General features: G+C 45.3%; 1 long non-coding RNA gene across 1 annotated transcript; it reads left to right on the forward strand.

The window, feature by feature from the left end:
* Nucleotides 1–1874: 1874 nt before the first annotated feature.
* On the forward strand, nucleotides 1875–12562 carry LOC131494927 (uncharacterized). The gene is made up of 4 exons (XR_009253654.1): nucleotides 1875–2194; nucleotides 6004–6115; nucleotides 9707–9783; nucleotides 11410–12562. It is a non-coding gene; the product is annotated as an uncharacterized LOC131494927 (long non-coding RNA).
* The last annotated feature ends 7668 nt before the right edge of the window (nucleotides 12563–20230 follow it).

Raw genomic sequence — 20230 nt, forward strand, 5'->3', positions numbered from 1 at the left:
AGTCTTAAAAGCAAACCAATAGCTGCCAAACAGAACTTGCAAGTACACACTGACCCCTCCCTGTCACTGACCCCTCCATGTCAGTTTCTGTGTTTAATTGCCGTGCTGCTGACAGCTGGAGAAATGTGTTTTCAGATGTTTTCCAGTGAAATTCCTGGCGCATCTCCTGGTGGGATCTGAGTAGGCAGGTGTGTGTTCCTCTGGGGGTACAGGATCTGCTGTTGCCTTGGGTGGGGTTAAAGGCCCCTGAATAAGAGAGCCCTCAGCAGTGTGGGAGGATGGAAAGCCTTCTTCCCCCACCCCAAACCTGCCGCTTGCCCACCTCTTCCAATCTCATTGGGCAGTCACAGGGATCCAGTGGTTCCTTGGATTCTGATTGGCTGTCAGTGGTTCGTTGGATTCTGATTGGCTGTCAGCTGCCAGACACCCCTCAGGTTTGCCAGAACAGCTCTGCTTGTTATGGGTTACTAACCACAACTGTCAAGGGCTTGAAAGAAAACAAAACCCAGGGCAGGCAGGGTCTTGGTTTGGTGTATGTTCTCTTGTCTGTTATTTTTAATTCCAAATTAATAGCACAGATCAAGCCCACAGTTAAATAACACATCTGCCTGGGGTTTGGGTAGCGATTCACAATATGTTTTTATTCATTATTGCTTTAATTATGGCTCAGGATTCTTTTGAATCTCTCCCAAGTAACAGGTGGTTTTCTGACCATGATAAATGCTAAATGCTGTGGAGGATAAGGCAGTTAGGCATTGTTTTCCTAGCTGTGGTTACACCTAGGCCCCAGGCAGCTTCTGAATTAGCAGCCTGCAACAGATTGGAATTCCTGGGGGAATTCACTTAACCCTTAGTTCTCCCGAACCTGTTTTCAATGTGCTGTGGGATGGGGGCTCCCCGTTACACCCCGAGGCACAGCAGATGTACTTTTTGTATCCTGGGAGGTAGCAGGAGGGTTCAGGGTAGGTCAAAAAGTTAATATGTCAATGTTCTGAAGGGTGACGGGAGTAAGAACTTAGTGTGATATTAAAGATGATTTGAATTTAGATTTTTTTTTTTTTTTTAGAATAAAAGCATTCTTTTATATATCTGCAATAGATGGTAACAATTAAATAAGTCACACATGAATCATAGAAATTAGAGTGAGGGCAAAGGCCTATTAGATCATCTAGCCAATTCCCCAGCTAACAGAATTATTCCCCACAGTATTTTCAGGAGAGTTTTGTACGGTCTCTTTTGTAAGATTTGAGCAACTGGGGCCTTCGTTATTTCCTTAGGGACATACTTTCCCTTACTATAAAAGGCCACAGTGTTTTTCCTCCTTAGCCTGATATTCAAGTTTTGTGTGTGTTTTTTTTTTTTTTTTTAAATTTTTTTTTTCAACGTTTTTTATTTATTTTTGAGACAGAGAGAGACAGAGCATGAACGGGTGAGGGGCAGAGAGAGAGGGAGACACAGAATCGGAAACAGGCTCCAGGCTCCGAGCCATCAGCCCAGAGCCTGACGCGGGGCTCGAACTCACGGACCGCGAGATCGTGACCTGGTTGAAGTCGGACGCTTAACCGACTGCGCCACCCAGGCGCCCCGTGTGTGTTTTTTTTTTAAAGTCTGCATGTTACATGCAAAATCATTTGCACAATGAGACTGATCAGTGGTAGCAATTATACCTACAGTTCGCCTGGGAAACCACGCGTGTATTCGGCCTTCTTCTGTGTACTCCCATTTCTGGTTTTTATGCTTGAATTTGCATACTCCTTGGAGGGGTAGTACTGAGACATCAAACAGAAGCCTCCCTGTTTCCAATATCGCCATCAAGAACTGGTCAGAGGTAACGCCGACCCCCTCAATTTGAAACGAGGGGGAAAGATGTTTTTGAATAAATTCTGTTCAGACTGTTCGTGTTTCCAGGGTAAAGAACACGCAGTCATCCAGGAAATGGCAACTGCTTAGAATTCCTCTCTCTTTGGAACAAACTGGTATTGTCTTTCCAGGGTTGTTTGTATTGGAGAGGCTACTGATTGTGCACACACATGACCCGGGGCTCCAGGGCAGACACTCCCGCGCCAGATTCTCGGTAATCCGGGCAGAGAGCTGCTGATCAAGCAACAGCGGGCCCCCGCACACACAAAGCTTCCTGCTGAGTTGCCATGGTTTGTGTCCCCGTACCCTGAAGGGGCAGTTTTCAGTCTAAGAGGTAAGATTTTTTGTGCTTGGAGAGTTAGAGACACTAACAGGGATAAAGCTCATGGATTTCCAGAACTCAGATTGCCGTGGTTTGAACACATTCCCCTTTCCCGTTCCCCTTACTGGTCGTTGGAGGCAGGTCAACGTGCCAGGCACTGAGTCCGGAGACGGGGAACAATGACTCAAGCTCCCTGCCCTGGAGGACCTTCTGGACAGGTGAGGCAGGCGGGAGTGGAGATAAGGGTGTGAAAGTGCCACAGGGGAGCTGCACATGCAAATAAAGAGGGGGAAAGAAGCAGGGGTGCCTGGGAGTGACTCGGGGAGCCTGCAGGGATGGGCCCGCCTGCCATGCCAGCTTCGAAGGTCTCCGAAAGGGGCTTGTTGGCCACATTTTGCAGATGAGGACGCCATGGTTCAGATCCACGTGCCTTGTCCAAGGCCACAAGCAAGGATTGGACCCGCTCACCATGCTTATCTCAGACGAGGCAGCTGGAGTACAAATTCAGGGTGGGCGTCTTTGTGGTCTCCTGGAGAGCACAGGGGGCCGAGGAGCTGCAAGGCCCTGTGGAGCTCCAAAGGCAGTGAGAACGTTTTGGAATCCGCTTCGAAGGGACGGAGGCAGGGACCTCTGTGCCTCAGTTCACAGGAGAGAACCGGGCTCCTGCAGAGTTCCTCCGCTCTTAGGATTACTAAGAATGACTCATGTCCAGACAAAACCATGTGCCTTCTGCAGACTGATGATTCTGACCAGGGCTGAGACAGTGGCCGTGGTCAAAGCAAATGCTTAGTTTTGTGGTTATGGCCTTCTAACAGGCTTGTGATATATGGGAAAGCCATGGGGAGCGATCCCCACCTCAGAATTGAGGGCAGGGAAGAGAAAGACGAAGAGGAGGCAGCAGGAGGAGAGGCGGGCGTTGGCGTCTATGTATCATCAAATGTGGGCACTTGTGCTGGAATGATCTTCCCAGCCTCTTCCCTCAGGCCTTCCTCATCCTTACCTCAGCCTGGGTGTGGGAGGTTTTGATCTGACTGGTGAGACTGAGAGAAGCCAGCATGGCATCTTAGTGCTTTTCCACTCTTGAAGATTTTCTGGCATGTTCCACGCCCTCCCTGCTCTAGGGCTGAGAGGCCAGGCCTGCTGCTTGCTGTGTGCTTGTCATGCGGAGGGTACGAGGCTGTGGTTTGGGCTGTCTTCAGGTGTACACTTGGTCTTCCATTAGGAAGACCCATCGGGGGCCATCACTAAACGGTGGTGTTCAATTCCGACTCACCAGTAATAAAGATGCTGTTTGGAACACCTGTGTCTACTTCACATCAGTTCTGGACTCAGAAATGGAGGCGTTGTGATTATCACTGCTAATACATTGATGCTGTAGGATTTCACACCAGCCTCTGAGACCGAGGTCAGGTGAAGACGAGGGTTAGAGTTGGGGGAGTTGCTTAAAGTAGATGCGTTAGATTATAAGCTCAAAAAACCAAGACAAACTCAGTATCTGACAGTGAGATTTTTGTTAACTAAATTTTGGCACATCAATACAATCAATACAATAAATACAATACAATCAATACAATACAAGATGACAACATTAAAAATGATTATGTGTACCTCTAGATTGTCATAAAATAGTCACACTCTATTAGAGGCCAAAGCAGATTATAAGACAGTACAATTGCATTTTGGTTAAAATATGCATGCGTAAGAAAAAATCTGGAAAAATATACCTAGAATATGAATAGATCATCTCTAAGAGAGGGATTATGTGTATTTTTTTTCTTTTTCCTCATTTATTGTGTTGATTTTTTTCCTAAAATAAATTTGGATTTCTTGAGTTGTTAAAGAAAATGAAAGATTGTAAACATTTTGTCATACGAAAGAGAAGATGTGGCAGAAGAAGGAACAGCATTGGATCTGGAGTCAGAAAGGTCGGGTCTTGAATCCCAGCTTTGCTCCTATTCTCGGGGTGGCCTTGGCGGTTGAGTCTTTTGTTTCTTAGTCCCCCTGTTGAGAGCTCACAGCAATACACAAGGAGACGGGCTGTCTTCTGGCCGGTCCCTGGAGGTCCGCGGGTGCTGATGTGCGGACAGGCCCTGTGGCTCAGGGATTGACTTCCACTAACCAACTTCATAAATGACTCATTAGAAATGAAATTGCATGCATTTTACTTGATAGTGGGGTACAGTGAACTGGCAAGAGGCGCAAGGACTTGAATTCTCCGTTTGATTCACTCTTCCCATGTAAGCAACTACATGGGAAGCCAAACTGTAATAAAAACCTTGGTGGGTAATAAAAACCTTGGTGGGTGAGCATGCGATTTTCACATATTTGACAAAAGACGTCCGATCACCTAAGACGTGCTAGGCTTTGGGCTAGGTGCTGCAGATGTAAGGCTAACCAAATCGACATTTCCTTGTTGGGTATAACGGTAGAATATTAATGACTGTATAAGATAGTGGCTAGGAGCTTTGGAGGCAGGAGGTGCAAGACTTGGGCTTTTCCACTTACAGTGGAGACTTGGGAAAGTCACTTCACCTCTCTGAACCTATTTTTTCACCTCTAAAATGGAGACAGCACCCACTCATTAATAGTCTTGCTTTGTGTATTACATTAAATAATGTATGTAAAGCGCTTAAGTACAATGCCTGGCGTACAGAGGTGCTCGATAAAAGGTGCTGTAACAACTACTGATATGCTATTTTAACTTGATGCATCCATTTCGCCACAGGTCCTACCGGGACTTGCGAACCCCGGGCCTTCATCAAGCTAACGTAGTAAGTTAGTACTTGCAGGGGCACATCTGGCTTTAATTTCCTTTATTTTTTTTCTTGATTTTTAATTTTTTAAAATGTTCTATTTTTGAGAGACACAGAGACAGAATGCCAGTGGGTTAGGGGTAGAGAGAGAGGGAGACACAGAATCCAAAGCAGGTTCCAGGCTCTGAGCTGTCAGCACAGAGTCCGACACGGGACTTGAACTCACAAGCTGTGAGATCATGACCTGAGCCGAAGTCAAACGCTCAACTGACTGAGCCACCCAGGCGTCCCTTGATTTTTAATTTTTTTGGTTTAGTTTTCTTGATTTTTAAAGCTTTCTCAGTTTTCTTGATTTCTTAAACATTCACTGACCTTTCTGATTATTTTTTTTTCTCTAAATATGTTAATACTGTTAGTTAGGTTAAGGGTTGACAAACACTTTCTATGAAGAACCTGATAGCAGATATTTTGGACAGAAAGGAAAGGGAACAGAAGCAACAGGGGAAGGTGGGGGCTTGGGACACCTACATCACATATTGGGGGACCCTCGTTGCCATGTGGGCACTATTTCCTCTGAAATAACCCTCCCGTCCTCTTTCCTCGCTGCTTACTCGTTCCTTGCCTGCCGTCTCTGTGACAATGCGTCAACTCTGCCGTCACGGGACAAGAGCAGAGATCACTTGTAAATGAACGAGCATGACTGTGTTCCAGATAGGTAGCTGGGTTCGGCCTACAGACCGTAGTTTGTTGACTCCTGATTTAGGCAACAGTCTGGTTGCCCCTATTTAGAAGCCTTCTTAGATCATTGATCTCATCCATTATGTATTGATTTTATAATGTAATTATTAGGTGCAAATTTATTTCCAAATCCATGGGGCCTAGCTCACTGTGGCTGCACCCTTCTCCACACCCCTGTGCCCTCACGTAATGGCCACCCGTGTCTTGTAGACCAGATATACTTTATATTTGAGGGCTACATGACAGAACATGGGTTAAGAGCGGCACACAGTGCCCGGTCATGTGGGTACTCAGTAAATGTGACTTTTCTGATTTCCCTTTTCCCTTAAGGTCGTGCTTAGAACCCGTCATCAACACTGAGGACTGAGTGGGGTGAAAATGGGGGTGCTGCCCTAACTTTTAAGATAAGAAGGATGCTTCCTTTACTCCACACTCCAGCCTGGTAAGTAATCCCTTGTGCTCATGATGAGTGGTATGGAGAAAAGAGCCACGATAGTGCACTGTGGAAATCATACCATTAGATTCTTCCAGAAAATACTCAGGTTGAGGTCATCGGAGCTCGGACCACATCTAGAGTGCCCTCTCCCCTACCAACACTTCATGTATAAGTAACCCTGTTCCTGCCTTGCTCACAGGTTAAGCATATATCTGGTTCCTAATCCTATCTTGAGAGAGAAATTCAGTGCTACACAATACTTAAGACAGAGGTGTATTGTAATGAAGATACGGTAGAAATTCAAAAGGAAGAATTCACAATATATTCCACACTGCAAAAACATAATAAAACATCCTATGAGACATTCATTTTGACTCCCACAAATCATTTCTTGTTTTGGCCAGCTTTCTTGTTACCCTTTCTTCTCTGGTCTCAAAATCCTCTCTATCTTCCCAAGCAATTCAACTCAGCATTTCTTGTTCTATTCCAGAGCATTCTTTTAGGATCATTTTGTTCTTCTAAAGTTTATTTATTTATTTTTGAGAGAGAGAGAGAGAGAGAGAGAGAGAGAGAGCAAGCATGGGTGAGGGGCAGTGAGAGTGGGAGAGAGGGAATCCCAGGTAGGCTCCATGCTCTCAGCACAGAGCCCAATGCAGGGCTTGAACTCATGAACCGTGACGTGAGATCATGACCTGAGCTGAAATCAAGAGTCAGACGCCTAACTTTCTGAGCCACGCAGGAGCCTCTCATTTGGTCCCTTTAGATGCTCCCTTGATGAGTCTGTAAATTGTAAACTATATTAGTTTTTGTTTGGCCACCAGTTTTTTGTTTCCATATCATTCTTGAAAGATACTATTTCCGAGAACACAGTTCTAGATTGACAGTTCTTTCTTTCCATCTTTTGAAAACATGGTTCCACTGTCTTTTGGCTTCATTGTTTCCGTTGTAAGTCCACTGCCAGACCACAGTCACTCTGCGGTAGGTAAGCTGTCCTTTCTGTCTTGTTGCTTTCAAGATTTTCTCTTCAGCTTTGGTGCTTTGCAGTTTCACACGGTGTGCCCGGTGTGTGTGATCGTTGAGCAAAAATTTACCCTGCTTCAGATGTATTATACTTCCTATCCCTGACGACTCATGGTTTTCATTAGATCTGGCATTTTCTTGGCTATTATCTCTTCAAACAAGGTTTCTCTCTTTCATTCCTTTTCTTCTTTCTTGTGTAACTCTGGAACTACGTTAGAAAGGCTTATTCTTTCCTCTCTTTCTTGTTCTGTTTTCTATTTTCTTATCTTTTTATGCTGCATTCTAAGTATTTATTTATTTATTTATTTATTTATTTATTTATTTATTTTGGCTCTGTCTTCAGTTTACTAATCCTATGTTCCCTCACGTCTATTTGCCTGGTTCACCTATCCGTTAGTACACACACACACACATTTTAATATATATAGCTTTAATTATATATATACATATATATATTTTTTTTACATTTATTTATTTTTGGGAGACAGAGAGAGACAGAGCACAAGTGGGGGAGGGGCAGAGAGAGAATGAGACACAGACTATGAAGCAGGCTCCAGGCTCTGAGCTGTCAGCACAGAGCCCGATGCAGGGCTTAACTCACGAACCGTGAGATCACGACCTGAGCTAAAGTCGGACGCTTAACCGACTGAGCCACCCAGGTGCCCCTAATTGTATATTTTTTAAATTTCAATTTCTACAAGTTCTGTTTAGTTCTTTGTCAAATCTTTTTTTGGTCACTTTTGATAGCCCTCTTTTCCTTGTTCCTTTTCTATCATATATTTCTTTCAACATTTCATACATAGTTCTTTTATGTTCTATACCTGATAATCCCAGCATTGAAGTTTTGGAGGTTTAAATCATGCTTGTTGCTTTTGCTGACTCTCACTTACGGTGGTTGGTTACTTTGTGGTTTGGTAAATTTTTTTCTCTTTTTAAAAACATATTTACTGGGGGCACCTTGGTGGCTCAGTTGGTTAAATGTCCGACTTTGGCTCAGGTCATGATCTCACGGTTCGTGGGTTCAAGCCCCGCGTCGGGCTCTGTGCTGACACCTCAGAGCCTGGAGCCTGCTTTGGATTCTGTGTCTCCCCCTCTCTCTGCTCCTCCCTAATTCATGCTTTGTCTGTCTGTCTCTCTTAAAAATATATAAACATTAAAAAAATGTTTTTTAACATATTTTATTGAACTTAAGCTATGAGGATCCTCACATGACTGGGTTAAGAAGGCTTTGCTCTGGCGTGGATTTGCATTTTCATCTGCCAGGCACACAGGTGTTACCAAATGGGGATTGCTTTAACTTGTTTTCTTTGTTTGGGATTTTCAAGATTAGGTGGGTAATGAAATATTGAACCTGAGATTCATGGGACAGGAGCACATAGTTACACATTCCCAAGGAAACCATTATTAGTCTTTTATTATTAATATTATTATTAGTAGTAGTATTACTATTATTGATAATATGATCCACCTGGACCTATAGTAGGAACAGATTTCCTTCTGACTTATTTTGCCAGGAGGCATGTTTTTCTAGTCCACCCTTTTCCTGGACCATAAGCTCCTTTGAAGGTTCAAGCTTATCTGAGACTCAAGTTCATCTCTATTTTGTGCAGGCCCAAAGACCCCATTTCCCTGCACAACCATTGGGGGTTTTCTTAAAGGATCAGTTAAGAAATATTTTAGGCTTACAAGCCTCCGTTGCAACTACTGAACTCTGCTGGATACATAAGTAAATAGGCGTGGCCATTTGTCAATAAAACTATTTACAAAAGGGGCTCCTGGGTGGCTCAGTTGGTTGAGTGTCTGACTCTTGATTTCGGCTCAGGTCATGATCTCATGGTTTGTGAGATCAAGCCCAGCATCGGGCTCTGTGCTGACAGTGCAGAGCCTGCTTGGGATTCTCTCTCCTTCTCCCTTTGCCCCTCCCTGCTTGTGCCCTCTCTCAAAATAAATGATAAAATAAACTTAAAAAAAAAAAGCTATTTACAAAAGCAGGTGGTTCGCCTGCATACTGTAGTTTGCCAACCTCTGCTTTAGAGTCCCTGTGTTGGCATTTGTTTCCCCAGCAGCCCCAGCTTTTGAACCTCTTACTTGTTTGTTCATGGCTTATTTTGTTTTGTCTTATCTTACTTTATGTTAAATATGGGAATTTCCCTTATTATCTGGAGAGTTCATCAATTTGTTTACCATCACAGCTCATCCAACACATCAGGGTTTTGCAGTGGAAGGATTTTCACCGTATCTAGTCTTCTGTATTTCCGAGAGCAAACCCAACAACTTGTCTCTCCCCTTTAGCTTGCATATGCTCTCACCTGAAAAAAAGCCGGTGAGTTGGCTGTGACCACCATCCGTTTTTCTTGAAACATCTCCCCGAGTCCTCTAGCAGCTTGTTGCACTGATTTATAGCTTCGGTTCCATCTGAGAGCTTATAGCTTCAGTTAGCAAGATTTCAGAAGAGTTAAGAGTTGAGGTTCTGGCCTCTCTTCTACCATGTCAGATGACAGCGTAGAAGAAATTTGGGTGTTATATATGGATGTGGCCTTCCACAAGTTCTTTCAACCATGTCTGTCGCTGCTGTAGGGGCCAAGGTTTCCCAGCAGATGAGACAAAAGAAAATCCTGCTCTCTTGGACCTGGCATTTTAATGGAGAGGAACAGGTAATAAATAAGTGAATAAAACCAGAAAATATCAGGAAGTGAGAGTGGTATGTTGAAAATAAAAGAAGCAGTTTTAATGGAGTATGGCTGGCAGGTTGTTTTTATTTGTTTGTTTAGAGTGGGGGGCGGGGGGCGGGGCTCAGTGACGGGGTAACAGTGAAACCTGAGACGGGTCACACAACGGAACAAGCTCTAGAAGGATCTCAGGCAGGGGATGAGGGAGGACCGTTCAACACAGGGCAAGAGCCGTGCAGAGGCCATAAAGTAGGAGCAGTTTGGGTATTTTCTGGGGGCAGACAGGATGCTAATGTGGCCGAGATATAATGATAGCAAAATTGACACAAAAAAGTCTCAAAGGCAAAAAAAGTGGGAATCTGAGAAATGGTAGAATTAACCCAAGAATATAATGAAAAGTGGGCCTAGGATGATGGTTGAGTGGCAGTCTTAGAAAGCAGTTGGCCCAAATGAGGCTAGGTAAGCATAGGGCCCAATAAAGAATGGCTTCCCTAAGAAAGGGCTTTCTGTCACAGACCCTGGATGATTAAGAACCTAGAAGATTTTCACGATAAGACAAGCACATACGTCTCCTGTTAATCACAAGATAAGAAAGGTAATAGAAATTGTGAGAAAAAATAAAAATTTTATAAGAAATTTATAGTGTAAATATGGAGCGAGCTGAGACACGGCACGATTCAGAGCAGCTGATGTCATTCAAGAGAAGAGAGCACGTTTGATCTTGACGTGTGGGACATCCTTCTTTGGGCAGCACAGAGTGAGTTACTGGCCTTCGGTCCAGTTGCTACACTGGCTTTTTTTTTATGAGCGCAGCCACATTTCTCAGTGCTGCAGTGGGCGATATTTATGCAATAATAGTATTGTTTTTAAAGTCTATTTACTTATCTTGAGGTAGAGAGCCCAAGCAGGTGAGAGGGGTAGACAGAAGGAGAGACAGAATCCCAAGCAGGCTCTGAGCTGTCAGTGGCAAACTGGATGTGGGGCTCGAACCCAGGATCTGCGAGATCATGACCTGAGCCAGGATCAAGAGTCAGATGCTTAACCGACTGAGCCACGCAGGTGCCCGTGTGCAATAACAGTTTTATTATAGATGTTGTTTTCGGGTTTAAAAATTTAGACGCAACCTTTATTAACAAAGCAAGAAAAACTACGATTGAGTCAAGGACAGAAGATAAATGTTATAAACCGTGACGCTGCGGAAGTGTGCGCAATAGCTGAAGAAGGCAGGAAGGACCATGCTTGTTTCCTTATCTCACGTAATGTGTCTCGAGGGCACTGAGGGAAATTCAAATTTTAAAGTCTTTGGTACACCAAAAAACTAAAAAACTCCCTTCCTGTCTTATTTTTGTAACTTAGTTTAGAAAGTTCTTTTATTGCACAATATTTATGGGATATTTACTGCCACTCACTGGAGAACAATTGCAGAACAAGGCAAGACGCGTCCCTGGCCTCATGCAGCTTCTATTCCAGTGGGCGAGAACGTGCCTTACTATAAGTATCAAAAAGACTCCTGTTAAAGACATGGGGTATTAGTAACCTCTCAGTCATGTTGCAACTCCCACAGTCCAATTGCTTTGTATATATTGGTGACTCCTAAAACTTTATCTTCAGAGCAGATCTGGTTCCTGAGCGCGAGAGCTGCATGTCTGAATGCCTAATGAACATATCTAAACCTGATCTTCCACATCCTGCCGCTCCGTCAGAAAACATCTTCCTCGCTTGCACCCACACGACACCCCACATCCAATCAGACACCAAGCTCTGCCGACCTTGCCTCCTGGGCAGAATGCAATTCCCGACATTGGTTGTACGCCCCCTGCTCCTCCTCGGTCCTGGCCGTCATTTCTCGACTTGGCTTCTTCCAACCCTTCACTGCCTTCCTATCCATTGCATGCTGCAGCCAGAGCAACATTTCAAACAAACAAATCTGATCATCTCATTAATCCGTCTAAAGTCCATCAGTGGCTTCCCATGGCCTAGGAAAAAGTTCAAATTCTTTAGTGTGGTGTGGCTGGCAAAGTCCCTCTCTTTTTCTCTCTCTCACGGATGTGTGTGTGCCTGCTTGCGTGAGTGTGCACACACCTGAGCCTACACATATGTTGCTTTCTCTTTCCAGGATGTTCCCCCCATCACCTTGCTCTCTTCTACTGGGGTCCTCCGGTTCTTCCGGTGAGTTCAGCTGCTTGTGTTGCCGGCAGGTTATGGGCCTCACACTTGGCTGTGAGCATCTGCTTGTTTTGGTGTACCCTCGACTGTGCCTGACTCAGGGGAATTAGAGAATGCCGGCCGGGGGTCCCACTCCTTGGTTCAAATCCTGCTTCTGCCACTTCCTTGGGCTGTTACCTAACTTCTCTTAAGCTGTGTGGGCATCTGTAGAATGGGGATCATGGTGAACTTAACCTCCTAGATTGTTATAAGACGTGTGACATGCCCAGAAGTGCATCTCTGTTCCTGCTGTGACTTGCATGGTGACTCTCACGCTTCTGGTCTCGGCTTAATGAGGCTCTCAGGTCGTCCTTGAGATGCCCTCTGTTTTCATGGCTCCCACAGGTGCCCTGCACACAGGCACCCCCTCTCTGGGAGTCATTCGTAGATTATTGCTAGTGTATAGTAACTGATTGTCTGCTGGTGTGTGAGTGCCTGGGGGTGGAGGGGAAGACCAATCTCTTGTTTCCTACGAATTCCTGGTGTTCGATACAGAACATGGGACCGTGTAGTTTGGTACACGTGGAGGTCAATAAAAAAGGAGAAGCTGTGGAATACATGGGACAGATGCAGGACTTGGCTAATCTGACTTGAGAGTCATAGGACCCTGTAACACCTGAGCAGGATACTCCACATCTGGAAACGCACTCTGTCATTCTGTAGCAGAGAAGAGCTTCCACAAATGTATTTCTATATTAGTTTAAAAAAAAAAAAATCCTTGTTTTCCAGCCGTGTTTCTAACTTAGAGACTGTTAGAACATGTGACTGGATGTCCAAATGGCAGACCCGCCTTTGCCAGCCGGGGGGTAGAGGGCTTTAGAGCTGAACCAGAGGAACCCCACACACTCCTCAGTCTGCAGTGTCTCTCCACTTTGGGAGGCTCCTCTTTTAAGGGGCAGTGTTATCTACTTATCGATGCCCCCCCCCCCCCAACCTGTCCTGGGACCAGCCAGTGCTCCTTCATGTCGCTGTGCCCTGAGGCCCACGTCCAAGTTGGGGGTGACCCCAGCTCACGCGGCGATTTGGCTCCTTTAAGAGCTGGGACAGGCTCCCAGAGCCCTGCAGCTCCTCCGCAGCCGGGAGCAGAGACCAGCTGTCGGCACCCCCCTGCCCCCCCAACCTCTCTGTGTTTACATGCACGGTCACATGGTAACCTCTCCCAGCTCGTGGGCTGGCTGCACAGTTACCTCATCTGCAGTCCAATGACCTCATCCACGTAAAATGTGGCAAGTGCGAGACAGGAGCAGAAAGGGCCCAGCTTCTCAGAGCCCCCAGGAGAAGCTGTCCTCCGCACTGGCTCAGGAAATCAGCCAGAGAGCTGTCCACTCGGTAATTACTCCCGGCCAGGAGCTGATTCATAAGTCAAGTGGATGTGTCTTCCGGGGGTTGGGGGGGAGGTGGGGGCTGGAGGGGCCTGTGCAGAAATGTGGGTGCCCACACCTGGGAGCTGCTTATCTCAGGGGCTCGGCATCCCCCCCTCCCTGCCAAAGGACCACTGACCGCAGGCTAGGCTGAGCCACTATTCCCCATCCTCCAGCAGCTTAGGCGCTTTGAAGATGTTGACACACAAACAGGATGAGAAATGCACCACAGAAGCAGAGAAAGGCACGTGTTCTCTTAACTTGGGGGTGGAAGTGTTGCCAGACATCATGGTTTTTTGGTTTTTGTTTTTGGTTTTTTTTTTTTTGCTGTTTATCACTTTCTTTGAATTATATTTGCTCTCCCCCTCCAAAAAATATTGCATGTGATGACTAGGAATATAAAATAAATTACCTTTGCCATAGGCTGCTGGGTTTATTAGCCCCTTTCTAGCTCTTCACAATGTAAAGGACAGGCTGACCTAGAGTGATCTCCTCCTTCCAGTGGGCTCTCTCTCCTCTCAGTAAAGGGAGCTCTGCTATTTGTGCATTTAACAGCTTAACCCTTTCAGTGACTCCAGACCTCCGTATTCTTTCAGGGATTTTTTTTTTTTTTTTTTTTTTGGAGGGAGAGTGTTCAGCTTTGGGGTGGCATTTAAAATTTTAAGGCAGCTGATTTATATTGTCCATATCCTGTATATATTTTTAAAAAAATAAAGAGAGATGAAAACCAAGCCCAGGAAATAAACATGGAAGAAAAACACAAAAGTCCAATAGCTTCAGAGGTCGAGAATTTATTTGGATAAGGTCTGCACAGTGAGGGTCTTGCTGGAGGGGGCGGAAGTTACCCATTTTAGAGAGCAAATGTTAATAAACGTACAGAAGCCTATCCCTGACTATATGGAGATCAGTTAGTGAAATAGGACCCATTGCTCTTTTCCTTTAAATGCCTGACAAAACCAGTTATTAAAGGTGGGATCTAAGTCTTCTAAGGAGGGAAGCAAATGCTAGGTTCTAATGAGCAAAAGAGCAGAGGTCATTATTTCGCTGGGGTGTTTGCTATTTACTCCCAGTCATGCACTTGACATAGTCCTTCTTATTAGCAAGGCTGGGGCAGCGCTGGAGAGTGTTCAGATCATCTCCTCCCAAATCTGGACTCCTGGACAGTCCTCCCCCGCACGGATGAACGCCCCCATGAGTAACTCGCCTCCCTAGCCTGTCCGGAGTCACCTAGACTGCTGGCAAATGGTTCCTCGGAGCAAGGTACTCACTACGGAGAACCGGAGGCTGTATATTTAAACAATTATGGGCCTCTGTGTGTCTCTGCCTCCTGCTGCACAGTTCGGAGCAAGATGGTGTAATATGTGCATTTTACATATCAATGGTAGAAGAGGCTGTTTCCAGATGGCCGTACCTATTTCAAAGCCACCTTTTTATGCACGAGGAAGACTGGGTGACCTCCCTCCAAGTAAATGTGTTTTGTGAGCCCTGGGAATGAATGCTTAAAAAAAATGGTCCTGGGCTATATTTCATGTCCAGTCCATCGCGTTGTGTGTGCACAGCTGTTCGGGGCTGGCATGCGGTAGCATATTAAAAGGAAGATTACCATTTCCCGTTTTTTCCCCCTTCTGAAGGCTTGATCTGCATATATGAAACTTGTGGAAAAAATAGGCATAATGAGACAAGGAAGCTGGGTCTCAAGGCACTAGTCGGTGCACATCTGGAGTCTGTAGCATTCTAGAGATAGTTACTTATTCCCAGGAGTCCCCCGCCGGAATGGGAATGGTAGCCCGGTATCCATGGTGAGCTTCCCTATCGCACCGTGCCAGGTGTGCGTGTGTGTGTTATTTCTTGGAAAGGCTGTCCTCTGAGGGGTGGGAGGGGAGAGGACGAGAGGAGGGAAAAAACCAGAAGGGAGGCAATTAGGCGCCACCTCGCCCTGTGGAGCCAGCCCAGGCGTCTGAAATCAGGAGTGGGTATTGCAGGGGCGCTGGAGGAGTCAGACGGTGTGCGTGGAGCCTTCTCGGCGCCTGCCAGCTCCACGCTTGTTTCTATGGGGACAGGACCGGGGAAGAGAAGCCCTGGGGTCAGAGGAGGCACACAGATAACAGTACCAAGCAGGAAGGGTCTGGGAAGGTCCTAGGCAGTGTGATTCTGTTCTTGAACTGACCATCGGAATTCATGCTGATTATTTCCCAGTTAAGAAATCGGAAGTGGTTCAGACCTCCTAGGCTGTAATTTAGAAAAAGACTTCATGGGATAGCCTTTTTGTTGGATAGCTGGCCGCCTGGTCTTTGTATTCCCATTTAATGGATGGAGAGGTGGGGGTCTGGGACTGTACGGACCCGCCTCACCTAAGGGGTAAGCCGGGAGGGAGTCTGGGAAGTTTTCCCAAGGAAGAGAGTTCATTAGAGTTTCACAGATTCATGGGATTCATGGCCTTTTTTTTTTTTTCTTTTCCCTTTTGTGCTGCAAGATTGTGAGGTTCCAGATGCTCTGTGTAAAACAATGCCCCACAGGGGAAAGCCAGGGAGGGGAAGTGTGAGGTCCAGCTTGAGGCCACCCTAAAAAGGGCTATAAACAGCAGCTGCTTCTATTGTGTGCTGTACTTCTATTCCAAGTGCTGCCTGTTAGTTTAGGCCTTCCAGCTCCTTGTTTCTTTCTCTGAAACCAGATGTGGCCAACAGGAGTCTGTCAAGTCAGGGGTGGACCCCAGATGGTGGGAGTCCGGGAAAGGAAGCTTAGGGGCACACGGAGGGGTTTGGGTGCCCAGCGGGAGAGAAGGTCGTCTCCCCTTTCTCGGGGACTCCCCCGTCTCCACATCTGATCTGCGGTCCTGCATCCAGCGCTCGAAGTTTGGCAGCTGAGGCAAAGTGGGAAAAGGGGGCCTGACTCGTCTGATCTTCTGGCTCAAACGTGGGCACCTGGAGGGCACGGGACACACTTGAGGAGGAGAGAGGACGGCAGAGGAGTCTCAGAGGAGCCACAGTTAGGTAGCCCCCCCATGCAGGGCAGGAAGACGATAAACAAAAGAGCTCACGCCCTGGCACCAGGCAGACCTGGGTGATGAAACACAAGGACGTGGGCAGGAAAAGACAAGTATTACGCTCAGTCCCACCAGCAAGGGGCTCCCCAGTTCCCCTGTGGGTAGGGAATCGACGTCAACTTCAGAGCCATATCACTTCTAGCTAATTGTGTGTGTGTGTGTTTACCATTTCGGAATCTGTGCGTTCAGTGTTCTTAACTAACGCCTCCTTTCTCCTCCCTCTTTCTTTCTTTCCCGAGTTCGAGGACCTTTTGAAATATGAATCAAAAGAACTGTCTGAGATAAGTGGTACCCTAATAGTACAGCCAAGAATCAGAAGCGCAGAATGGGGAGATGATAAGAATCCTATCTGCCGAGGTCCTCAACAATGCTCCCAAAGCTATTTTTGTCATATTTTGTTTGACAGCTATTTCCGAATCACACAACTGAATTCTCATCTACAGCTGGTAGACGTGAGATGGACGGAACCATTGTAGAGAGCAATTCAGAAGTATTTAGCCATATTGTCTATTTTTATATTTGGAAACAGCTATCCCAATATATGCCAGAGAAAGTCTTGCACAGGTCCAGACGAAAATAAATGTGCACGGATGTTCCTCACGGCCTTATTTTGGGTCCCAGGGAGTTGGAGGCAATGTAGGTATCTATCATTTGGGGAATGGGTAGATGAAATCTGATAGAAGCTGATGGTGGAAAATGATGCAGCAGTTGAAGCAATGGAAACCATTTTTTAAAACATTTTTAACGTTTTAATTTATGTCTGAGAGAGACAGAGAGAGAGAGAAAGAACGTGAGTAGGGGAGGGGCAGAGAGAGAGAGGGAGACACAGGACTTGACACAGGACCCAGGCTCCACATTGTCAGCACAGAGCCCGGCATGGGGCTCGAACCCACTAACTGTGAGATCATGACCTGAGTCAAAGTCGGATGCTTAACTGATGGAGCCACCCAGGTGCCCCTCAATGGAAACCTTTTTTAAGAAAGAGTGCTAAATGAAGAAGTAAAAAATAGAACAAGATCTGTAGCATGATATTATTTTAATGAAGTTAAGAAAAGCGTACATAGACAAACCCTTTACTTTTAGGATATGTGCATTTCCAAGGGTAAACTTGAGGGATGTAGAGAGGAAAAGAGACAGGTCATGGGGATCAAGAATAAAGGGGAGAACAATCCAAATAAAGTTAAAGACGGGGGAGGTTTTTTACTGACCAATTACAATGTTGTATCATGAACTGAAGGGAAAATGAACTCAGCTCTGTGCCTGAGTTCCTATGTATAGAAAATTCTCTCTCTCAGCGATCTACATACCTATAAAATATCATAGTTTCTGAAATAAGAGGTACGATAGAAATTCATAAACACATTCCAGTATCATCACCTAGCAATCTATCATCAAATACTCTTTAAACCTATACGATGGGTTGAATCGTGTTCAGTATGATGGGACAGGCGGTATTGTCTTTGTTCTTATCATGAAGCTTGGAAACCATACATGAAATATTAGTGTGCAATTCTACAGTTTATAATTAGGGTTGAGATGGTGTGAGGCATACCACAGGAGTTAAAAAAAAATTTCATTGGAGAGGACAGGAGTAGTCAGGGGAAATGTAACAGAGGGAGAGCCTCTGTACCGGGCCGTGAAGGATGGGGAGGCCTTGGCTTAGATGGGACAGTCAGCAGAGTGGCCAGACCCAGAAAGGGGCAGGTGTGAGGTGTGGAGAAGAGGGGATGCAATGCCTACTTCCCCTGTCACGTGTGTGACATTCATCTCCTGAGAGATTCCCTTCCCCGGCTCCTCTGCCCCCTTGGGATCCTCAGGAGGCCATTTTGTGTTACTTCCTCAAAGCCTCTCTCGCGCCTGGTCAGGGCGAGGGCCGTGGAGAGTGGGATTTGGGATGTGGCCTGGGGGAGGCATGTGCTGTGTTCTCTGTCAGCTTTCTTGTCCATCTGACATTTGGGGCTACCTCCCAGCTTTGACAGGACGACAGGAAGGGGTCACGTTTTAAAGTGACAATCCTGCGTTGGTAATATTACACAGAAAATTCTTAACCCACACACTTGCGGACAGACTGTCCACCGATCATTTGTCAAGATCTTTTCAAAAATCAAAATCCCGGGCGGCTGTGTGGCTCAGTTGCTTAAGCACCTGACTCTTGATTTTGCCTCAGGTCATGATCTCACGGTTCATGGGACTGAGCCCCATGTGGAGCCTCACGTTGGGATTCCCTCCCTCTCTCTCTCTGCCCTTCCCTGCATGTGCTCTCTCTCTCAAAATAAATAAACTTAAAAAAAAGAATCAAAATCATATATGCATGAGTTTGAAGAGTCAGCGAATACTGTGATGTCTCAGAGAAGCAGGAGTCCCAAGCCCGTTTTCCCTCCATTTTCTCCTTACCCAGAGGCATTCAGTTGGAGCAGTGTTGATAAATTCCTTTTGTTTTCACTTGTTTCTATTTAATAGGATTATATTGCTACTTTTAATTTTCCAGTTTCAGATGTTTAGGATTTAGCTTTCTTCTTCTTCCCTTGACACAACGAATGTTTCCCCTCCCACAACTTCCCAGTGGAGTTCATATTATAATTTTGATTAAATGAATACTAAGGCTATGTTACTTGGAGCTGAGCTATAGAGTGACAGGGATTACGTTTCCTTTCCCAAATAACTTTTTGAGCTCTCTGGATGCCAGCTGTCCAATACAGTAGCAAATAGGGACATGTGACTATTGAGTTCTTGAAATGACTTAGTGTAACTAAGAAATTAATTTTAATTTTAATTAGTATTATTTTTTAATGTTCACTTATTTATTTGGAGAGAGAGAGAGAGAGAGAGAGAGAGAGTGAGAACTTGAGCGGGGGAGGGGCAGAGAGAGAGGGAGAGAGAATCCCAAGCAGGCTCCGTGCTGTCAGCACAGAGCCCGACACGGGGCTCAATCTCACGAATTGTGAGATCATGACCTGAGCCAAAATCGAGTCAGACACTTCACCAAAAGAGCTGCCCAGGCACCCCGGGAATTAATTTATAGTATTATTTAATTTTAATTCTTTTACATCTGAATTTAAAAACTGATGGCTTTTGGAAAGATTTTTAGTATGTTTGGAACACCTTTGGTATGTGAACAACTTCTTCAAAAGCTGCAAACTTAATGAAAATGAAATTCAGATAAAATCAAGTATTTCTGAGAAATTTTAGTGTGCAAATTGAGGTGGGCCGTAAGTGCAAAATATACATGGGATCTCAAAGACTTAGTATGAAAAAAGAATATAAAATATCTCATTAATAATTCTGTATTGATTTTACCGTGAAATAGTATGTTAAATATGTTGGGTTAAGTACGGTGTATTATTAATATTAATGAATTTCAGCTTTATTTATTTATTGTTCTATTTATTTTTTATTAAAATTTTTAAAAAGTATTTATGTATTTTTGAGAGAGACAGAGGATGAGCGGGGGAGGGGCAGACACACACACACACACAGAATCTGAAGCAGGCTCCAGGCTCCGAGCTGTCAGCACAGAGCCCAACACGGGGCTCGAACTCAGAAACTGTGAGATTATGGCCTGAGCTGAAGTCAGATGCTTAACCAACTGAGCCATCCGGGTGCCCCTATCTATTTTTTTGTTTCAGTAAACTCTGTACCCAATGTGGGGCTCAAACTCACAACCCCAACACCAAGAGCCACATGCTTCAGCACCAGAGCCAGCCAGGTGCCCCTCAGTTCTTTCTTCTTAAAATGTGATTACTAATAAATGTAAAATTACATATGGGGTTCACACTTTCTTTCTACTGGAAAGCGCTGCTCTGGATTATAGTGGTGTTGTTTC

This window comes from Neofelis nebulosa, chromosome 14 (assembly GCF_028018385.1).
Source record: "Neofelis nebulosa isolate mNeoNeb1 chromosome 14, mNeoNeb1.pri, whole genome shotgun sequence".
NCBI lineage: Eukaryota > Metazoa > Chordata > Mammalia > Carnivora > Felidae > Neofelis > Neofelis nebulosa.